Consider the following 8,844-nt stretch of genomic DNA (forward strand, 5'->3'; position numbering starts at 1 on the left):
TATCAAAACGCTGGGTACTGCCACTTCTTGGAATGGGTGTAGTGTACCATTTGCAATCTATGAGTCATCTGAAGCAAATAAGGCTGCATGTTCTCATAGCAGCTTAGCAATTCTGCCAAGCAGAAAATCTGGAATCAGCCCTGGTTGAGGACTTGTATTCATTGCTGGAGAAGCATTATAACTTTCCGGAAAAGGACAGTTGAATTGACAACTGTGCCTATATGCCTGAGACAACTGGATCAAATAAGATAGTGAAATGGCTCTGAATCTAAATGTCTTCATCTGTAAAACAGGAAAACATTTTTTCTTCCAAGAAGATACTGTGAGCTTTTGGTTGTGAAGCTATTGTAGCATCATGGCTAACTATGTGTACTATTAGACACTGTTCTTTAAACTGAAAGGAAATGCACATGTGTTTTAAGTATTAACTAAGTCTGAAAATGTTTAGTAAGATTATACTTACACGGACAACAGGGGGGTGAGGGCATGAGCGGGGGGATAGGGGGTAACGTGGGGATAAGGACACATATATAATATCTCAATCAATAAAAAATATATTTAAAAAATAAATAAAAATAAAAGATTATACTTGTTCAAAGAAAGTGCGAGGCATTGAGAATACAGAAATAAACCAGGCATACCCTCTCCAGCAGATGGAGAGCACCTACATTATGAAATATGTCCAGTATGTAGACGTGTGTACCAAGGCCTAAACTGTACAACAAAGAAAGATCTGGCCCTAACCGGTTTGGCTCAGTGGATAAGAGCGTGGGCCTGCGGACTTAAGGGTCCCAGGTTCGATTCTGGTCAAGGGCATGTACCTTGGCTGCGGCACATCCCGTGGAGATATGCAGGAGGCAGCTGATCGATGTTTCTCTCTCATTGATGTTTCTAACTCTCTGTCCCTCTCTCTTCCTCTCTGTGAAAAATCAATAAAATATATTAAAAAAAAAAAAAAGGAGATCTGGAGCTGGCTGTGCCGAGATGGGTTCCAGGAAGAGTTTTCACCAGGGCGAGCATTACACGTGCTGAGTCTCTGTAATTAATGTCATGTTACTACTGTACCATCAGTACCTGCCCCCGTGTTAGGGGAGGTGCTGTCTACTGACAGTGATGAAGACGGTCAGGGTTTCCCCAAATATCATTCCTTGTTGAGTTACATAAAAATTTCTGATCCTCCTCTGGAGAAAAATCACCTTTTTCATGAGAGTATACATTCAGAGATGCATTTAGCATTGTTAGAGTAGGTAGGTAGACAGATATGAGCTGAGCAGAGAAAGGGCAGAAGGACCCCGCCCCCCGCAAAAAAAAAAAAAAAGAAATACTTAAATGAACAAGGGAAAGGGAGAAGAGAAAACGAAAACAGCCATCAAAGTTAGACAAAAACCGAGAAAAGGAAATGCAATAAAAACGACTCCCAAATGGACAAAAGGACAAAATCTTACAAGACACGTGCAGACACACGAAATTCTAAGAAGCTCCCAGTTAAGCAGACGCAGGACATTCTGGGAGCCCGCCCCCTACAGGACGAAGGGTGCAGGGAGCGTGGACAAAGCGTGGGAGGGGCAAGAATGACACAAAGTCAGAACCCTAGACCCAGGCCCATTCGGGCCACACCCCAGAGTCTCTCGGAGGTACTTCCGCTTGAATGAAGCTCTGGCACTTGCAGTTTCTTGTCTCTCGTGTTGAAATCTTTCCTCTGGGAGACAAGAACCTGGTCTTGCTGATCCCCAGCGCCAGACACCAGGAAGCTAATGAAGCTAAAGATTCACAGCGAAACATGGAATAGGCCCCTTAAAAGGGCTTCCGCAATGTATTCACTTTGCTTTTTAGAATACTCGTGTAAACTTTGTAAAATTAACAGGGTGTTATGTTACTCTGTCCCTGCACCTCCATGAGACTTAGTTCACTTGCATGCGCGTATATGCAGGTATTTTTGTTATAAATGCGTAGAGAAGGGGAGTAAGGGAGTACAATTAACTAAACTTTCATGAGGCATGTTCAAACAGTTATGGTCCTGTCCACTCATAATTATTAGGAGAACCCTTAGTTTGGAAAGGGCTTCTAGGAGTCAGGATAAGTTAGTTGCAGATATATTTATTCATAAACTTTCTAATTCACTGAAGAGTTATTTGTTGAGTACCTATTATGGGTCAGAAACTGTGCTAGGAACCAGGAATACAATAATAAATGAAATGTAACCCCGCACTGACATTTCTTGCTTTATTTTTTATAACAGTATCTTTACTCACTCTGCTCTAAATTTATGAAATTTTTTTCCTATTCTCATTCTAGTGGCACTGACGCTTTCTTGGTATCATGGCCTCCGTATAGGCACAGAGGAAGTAAGTGTTCACTATTTGAGTGTAGTCCATAGCAGGCAGCAATGGAAGTATGTAGAAGTGGAGAATAAAAGATCTTTCAAAGAATTACCTCTACAGTATATCTAAAGAAAATATTTCAAATTATCTTCAGAAAATGAGGTGATCAAGGAGTAGTCACACAAATAATATACAGGGGGAAATATTATCGAGGTGTCAGAGAGTAAATTATAAGGAGTATAATGGCATTTTCTCTGGATTTTATATTTGTGGTAATTCCCAGTTTTATTTGTTTTTCATTTTTTTATTTTACTTTTCTTTTTATTGAATAAGGTATTACATATGTGTCCTTATCCCTCCATTGCCCCCCCACCCCACCCCCCTCACTCATGCCCTCACCCCCCTGGTGTCTGTGTCCATTGGTTAGGCTCATATGCATGCATACAAGTCCTTTGGTTGATCTCTCCCCCTTACCCTCACCCTCCCCTACCTTCCCTCTGAGGTAGGACGGTATGACCGATGCTTCTCTGTCTCTGGATCTGTTTTTGTTCATCAGTTTATGTTGTTTATTATATTCCACAAATGAGTGAGATCATGTGATACATATCTTTCTCTGACCGGCTTATGTTGCTTAGCATTATGCTCTCCAGTTCCATCATGCTGGGTAATTCCCAGTTTTATTAGCTTTATTGTAATTTGCCTCATTCTAAATAAATATCAATGTGCATATCCAACAATATTTACCATATATATCCTTTATTTTATATTGCATAAGCTTCAAGGCCCACAAAACCTGGATCTACCTGTGGCTATATTAATGTAGGACTGCATTGTTTAAATGAAATTTTACATATAGTTTCTAAACTATTGCTTTTTCAAATGCATTTTGTACACCTGCATTTTGCATCTGAATATAAAATTAAGGTTCAGATATTTAAAGACATTTATCCCTTAGGGTCATTCAAAGGAACTGATTGTCTTGCCACTCTAAGCCCATGTACAAAAATTTTCCCTATTCATACTATGAAAAAGGCCAAACCAGTTTACTAAGTCTATTTATTTTTTTCAAACACATTTTTCAAATGATGAAAATGTTTTTGTATGGTATTACCTTGACTTTCCAACATATTTCTGAGAGAGCGCAAAATGGACCTATTCTAGCATGTTTAATGACTTGCCTAATGTCATGGATATGCTTAATTTTGACTAGAATCTTAGTGTACTTTAAAAAAACAAAAACAAACTCATACAGAATTCTTTCACAAGCTAATCATATGTTCCTTGAGAAAAAAAAAAAGGACAATGTACACTCAAAGAATTTTCAAGTATTTGCCAGTATGCAATTAGAATTTACCAACAAAAGTGCAGTTGTTTTTATCACAACTTGACACTGTATCTTTGTATTTCTAAAGTAAGATTTCAATGTTTTTTAATTGCAAAGGGTGGGAGTGAGGATTAAGGCAGTGAATGAGAAAATCAGAAAGCTCATTGTACATTCAAGAATACTGTATTTCTGACCTCGCCAGTTTGGCTCAGTGGATAGAGAGTCAACCTGCTAACTGAAGGGTCCACGTTTGATTCCGGTCAAGGGCACATGCCCGGGTTGCAGGCTCGATCCCCAGTAGAAGGCGTGCAGGAGGCAGCCGTTCAATGATTCTCTCTCATGATGTTTCAATCTCTCCCTCTTTCTTCCTCTCAAATAAAAAAATATATATATTTAAAACAAACAAAAAAACCCAGCCTTTATTAAAAAAAAAAAAAAGAGTATTTCCTAGACAAGTTTCTATGAGCATCATGTTCTAGTAAGCTCTAAAGTAAAATTTGCATTTATGTAAACATAAGATAGAGGGGAAAAAATGATATTCAAAAGTAAATCCAGGTTTAAAAAGGAGAAACTTTTCCTCCCTTAACGTCTTCTGAAAATTATACTGCTATTTACAGACTAACCTGGGAATTTTTATTCAAGCAGCTTGGCATTAACTAGCCACCATCAGCGTAATAGGAGTTGCTTTTACCCGAGGTGTGTGTTACAAAGTTGCCCAGCATCTCTCTCTCTCCCAATTTTTTTTTGGGAGGCAACCAAAATTTTTGGTGGCCTTGTTTCGGCAAGGCTTACTTTCAAGTGTCTGAAAAGAAGAAATGAATACTCTAAGAGTAACGTTTTAATGTCTTTAATCACAGGGTGGAGAAATGTTAATTTAAAGTGTTCTTTAACACCGCCACTAGAGTGCAGAAAACCTCGTTAGGGTAGGCAGGCAGGGGCTGGAACAAGCGGGGTAGATTGAGGGGGGTGGGGGGTAGGAGGGAGGGGGGAGCGGGCGTTGGTATCTGTAATACTATCAGCAATTTTTAAAAAAACAAAAAACTTTTTTTTTAAGCATTATTTCCTAGACAAGGTTTTTATGGGCAGCTTCTTCCAGTAAAATTTGCATATTATGTAAATAATGCTGACGGGAAAATGATAATCCAAGATTTAAAAGGACAAAATTAAAGTTTTCTTCCATTTATTTCCTGAAAACTGGACTGCTATTTACAGAGAAACCTGCAAGTTTTTATTCAAGCACTGAATTTTGGCATCAAGTAACCACCATCACAGTGTAATAGGAGTTGCTTTTACCCGAGCGGTGAACTACAAAGCAGAATTATGTTTCTCTCTCTCCCAATTTTTTTTTTGGGAGGCAACCAAAATTTTTGGTGGCCTTGTTTCGGCAAGGCTTACTTTTAAGTGTCCAAAAAAAAGATAAGTGAAAACCGTTGGAACATTGTCGCTTTAATGTCTTTGGTTACAAGAACCAGAAGTGTTTGATTTTTAAAACACTAGAGTGCAGAAGACATCGTTAGGGTAGGGGCTGGAAGAAGCGGGGTAGAACTGGGAGGTATCTGTAATAGTATCAGTAATTAAAAAAAAAAGCCAAACTTTTTTTAAGCATTATTTCCTAGACAAGGTTTCTATGGGCTGCTTGTTCTACTAAAATTTGCATATTATGTAAATAACGCTGACGGGAAAATGATAATCCAAGATTAAAAGGGACAAAATTAAAGTTTTCTTCCATTTATTTCCTGAAAATTGGACTGCTATTTACAGAGTAACCTGGAAGCTTTTATTCAAGCACTGAATTTTGGTATCAAATAACCACTATCACAGTGTAATAGGAGTCGCTTTTACCCGAGCGGTGACGTACAAAGACCAACTTATGTTTCTCTCTCTCCCAATTTTTTTTTTGGGAGGCAACCAAATTTTTGGTGGCCTTGTTTCGGCAAGGCTTATTTCTTACTGTCTAAAGAAAAGAAGTGGAGACTCTTGGAGTAACGTTGTTACGCTGTCTTAATATTCGTACAGGACACAGAAGTGCTCGCTTGCTTAATTTTTTGACACCGGCACCAGAGTGCATAAGACGTCGTTAGGGGGAAAAGCGGAGTAAAACAGGGAGGTATCTGTAATACTATCAGCAGTTAAAAAAAATAAAATCGAAGGACTTGTATGCATGCATATAAATATAAGCGATGGATGTGGACAACAGCGAGTGAGGGTGGGTGGGGTGGGTGGGGTGGGGTGGGGTGGGGTGAGGGCAGGATTGGGTAGACGAGAGGACATTGGGAGGATAAGGACACATTTATAATATCTTAATAAATAAAGGGAAAATAAATTTTAAAAAGAATTATTTCCTAGACAAGGTTTTTGTAGGCAGCTTAGTCTAGTAAAATTCAAGGTAACATTTGCATATTATGTAAATCAGGCTGACGGGAAAACGACAATCCGAGATTAAAAAGGACAAATTTAAAAGTTTTCTTCCATTTTTTTCCTGAAAATTCAACTGCTATTTAGAGATTAACCTGGAAGGTTTATTCCAGCGCTGAATTTTGGTATCAAGTAACCACCATCACAGTGTAATAGGATTTGCTTTTACTCGAGTGTTGAATTACGAAATGACTCGGTATCTCTCTCTCTTCCTCCCAATTTTTTTTGGGAGGCAGCTGAAAATTTTTGGTGGCCTTGCTTCGGTAAGGCTTTTCCTGTCTTGTGTTAAAGGAAGAACTGAGAAGTGTAACCAATTTAGATTAAGGAGCTGAAAAGAAAGGGAAAATCCGCGTTTGCTGGAAACGGCGTGTTTCTTCGGCTGTGGAGCCAGAAGGCTGGCTGAAGAGGTGGGGGAGGAGAGGACGGGAGGGAATGGCAGATATCTCTAATACTACCAATAAGAGGTATTTTTTGATAAGGAAGAATTTTTGAAAAAGGCTTCCTAGACACCATTTTATGAGCAATGTGCTCTAGTAAAATCCAAAGTAGAATTTGCATAGCATGTGAACGCAAAGGCTGATGGGAAAATGATATTCAAGAGGAAATCCAAGATTAAAAGACAAACTTACGTTTTCTTCCACTTACATTTTCTGAAAATTAGACATCCATTTACAGAGTAACCTGGGAAATTTTATTCAAACACTGGACCTTGGCAATGTCAATGTAATAGGAGTTGCTTTTACTCGAGGTGGGCGGCACGCAGTCACTCGGCATCTCTCTCTCTCCCAATTTTTTTTGGGAGGCAGCTAAAATTTTTGGTGGCCTTGCTTCGGTGAGGTTTATGTACTTTGTTTCAAAAGAAAGGGGTAAAAGCGCCCTGGAGCCTGAAAGGGAGTGAAAACTTAAAACTCTCGCCGCGTGTTCCAGGACACTGCCTAGGAGACGACGGGACAAGGTTGCACACCTTCGGGCAAAGCGCACGGAGGGAGGGGCGCCGTGAAGGACCCTCACTCTGGAGGAGGGGGTCGGGTGCTGGGGAAGAGGAGTGCGGAGGGGAGGGGAGAGGAGAGGAGCAGCAGTTAGGGGGAGGGGGTGGCGGGGGGGAGGTCTATAACACTATCAACAATAAGAAGTATTTCAAAAAAAGATTTCCGCCCTAGCTGGTTTGACTCAGTGGACAGAGCATTGGCCTTGGGCCCTGGGGCGTCTGGGAGGCAGCGGAACAATGATTCTCATCATTGATGTTTCAATCCTCTCTCCCTCCCTCTCCCTTCCTCTCTGAAATCAATAAAAACATTTTATTTAAAAAAAAATACTTCCTAGACAAGATTTCATGGTCAACTTCTAGTAAAACCAAAGTAAAATTTGCATATTATGTAAATGAATGCTGAGGAAATCCCCGTTTCAAAAGGACAAACTTAAATGTTCTCCCACTTATATTTCTGAAGATTAGACAGCTATTTACAGAGTAACCGGAAATTTTTATCCAAGCACTGAAATAGCCACCGTCTTTCTAGAGGAGTTGCTATTAGCCAAAGAGGGCGTTACAAAGCTTGTTGGCCCCTCTCTCCCAATTTCTTTATTGGGTGTGATCAAAGTTTTTGGTGGCCTTGTTTCGGCAAGGCTTGTTTTGTTCAAGAAGAAGGACTACACGGGTCTCAGCGCTTAGTTATGAGGCCCAGACCGGAAGTCGAATTTACTACTGGATATTTAGTAACTCGGACCGAGACGGTGGTGTTAGTACAACCGTGGGTGATAACGAGGTTGACCTAGATAGAGCAGCTTACATTAAATGTCAGGCTCTACCTCTTTAAAACACGAAGACTGAAACATAAAATAGCTTGTTAACCACAAAAAACACCAGGGCAAGGCTGTTGATGTAAATGCAAACGCTAGCCGAGAAAATAATATTCAAGTGTATACCTTGGAGGGGCACGGTTCAAAAACACGTTGTTGGCCTCCTGGTGCTGCCCACAGGCTGTGTTCTCACACCGCCGTACCGAACTAGGAGGCAGCGGACACCCACACCCCTCAGCTCAGGCCCGTGGCCTGGTCTGTATTGTGAATGGGGAGACATTGGGGGGGGGAAACGCGTATTAGGGATAAGTAATCACCAAATTCTTGTACTGAAACGGTTGGGTTACTCTGCACCTCGTTTCTCCCTTGACTTACCCACTGGCATCAAGGAAACACCGGGGCGCTGAAACCGGTTTGGCTCAGTGGATAGAGCGTCGGCCTGCGGACTGAAGGGTCCCAGGTTCGATTCCGGTCAAGGCCTGGGTTGCGGGCACATCCCCAGTAGGAGATGTGCAGGAGGCAGCTGATCGATGTTTCTCTCTCATCGATGTTTCTGACTCTCTGTCTCTCTCCCTTCCTCTCTGTAGAAAATCAATAAAATATATTTAAAAAAAAAAAAAAAAAGGAAACACCGGGGCACCCACCACGCAGCTTACAACAAAGTGTCACGACTTAAAGCCCCGGTGCCCTTTCCCAGTTACACACTCGGAACTTCCCTCCGAAGGGAGGAAACGCCATTGTATTAGCAACTTTTAGTTGTTTTTATTTTTCACTTTCAGTTTAACAGCAAAGGAACAAGTCAAACTCAGATGTATAAACACACAGAACATAAAAACGCAAGCTTGATCCAGACGGCGGTTAGACCCCAGGCAGCCGAGTCCCCGCTTCGGCCCCTCCCTCCCGCTGAGGCACGGCACCACGTGAAGACGAAGATACTTCCGGGATCGGAAGCCAGGGGACTCGCCTTATTTACATACCCACAGTGCA

The 8,844-nt window shown here is 41.1% G+C and overlaps 1 pseudogene; it reads left to right on the forward strand.

Annotated features, from left to right (window-relative positions):
• The first annotated feature begins 8,015 nt into the window (after window positions 1-8,015).
• LOC118652357 lies at window positions 8,016-8,139 on the forward strand (annotated as a pseudogene).
• The last annotated feature ends 705 nt before the right edge of the window (window positions 8,140-8,844 follow it).

This window comes from Myotis myotis, unplaced genomic scaffold (assembly GCF_014108235.1).
Source record: "Myotis myotis isolate mMyoMyo1 unplaced genomic scaffold, mMyoMyo1.p scaffold_m19_p_3, whole genome shotgun sequence".
Taxonomy (NCBI): domain Eukaryota; kingdom Metazoa; phylum Chordata; class Mammalia; order Chiroptera; family Vespertilionidae; genus Myotis; species Myotis myotis.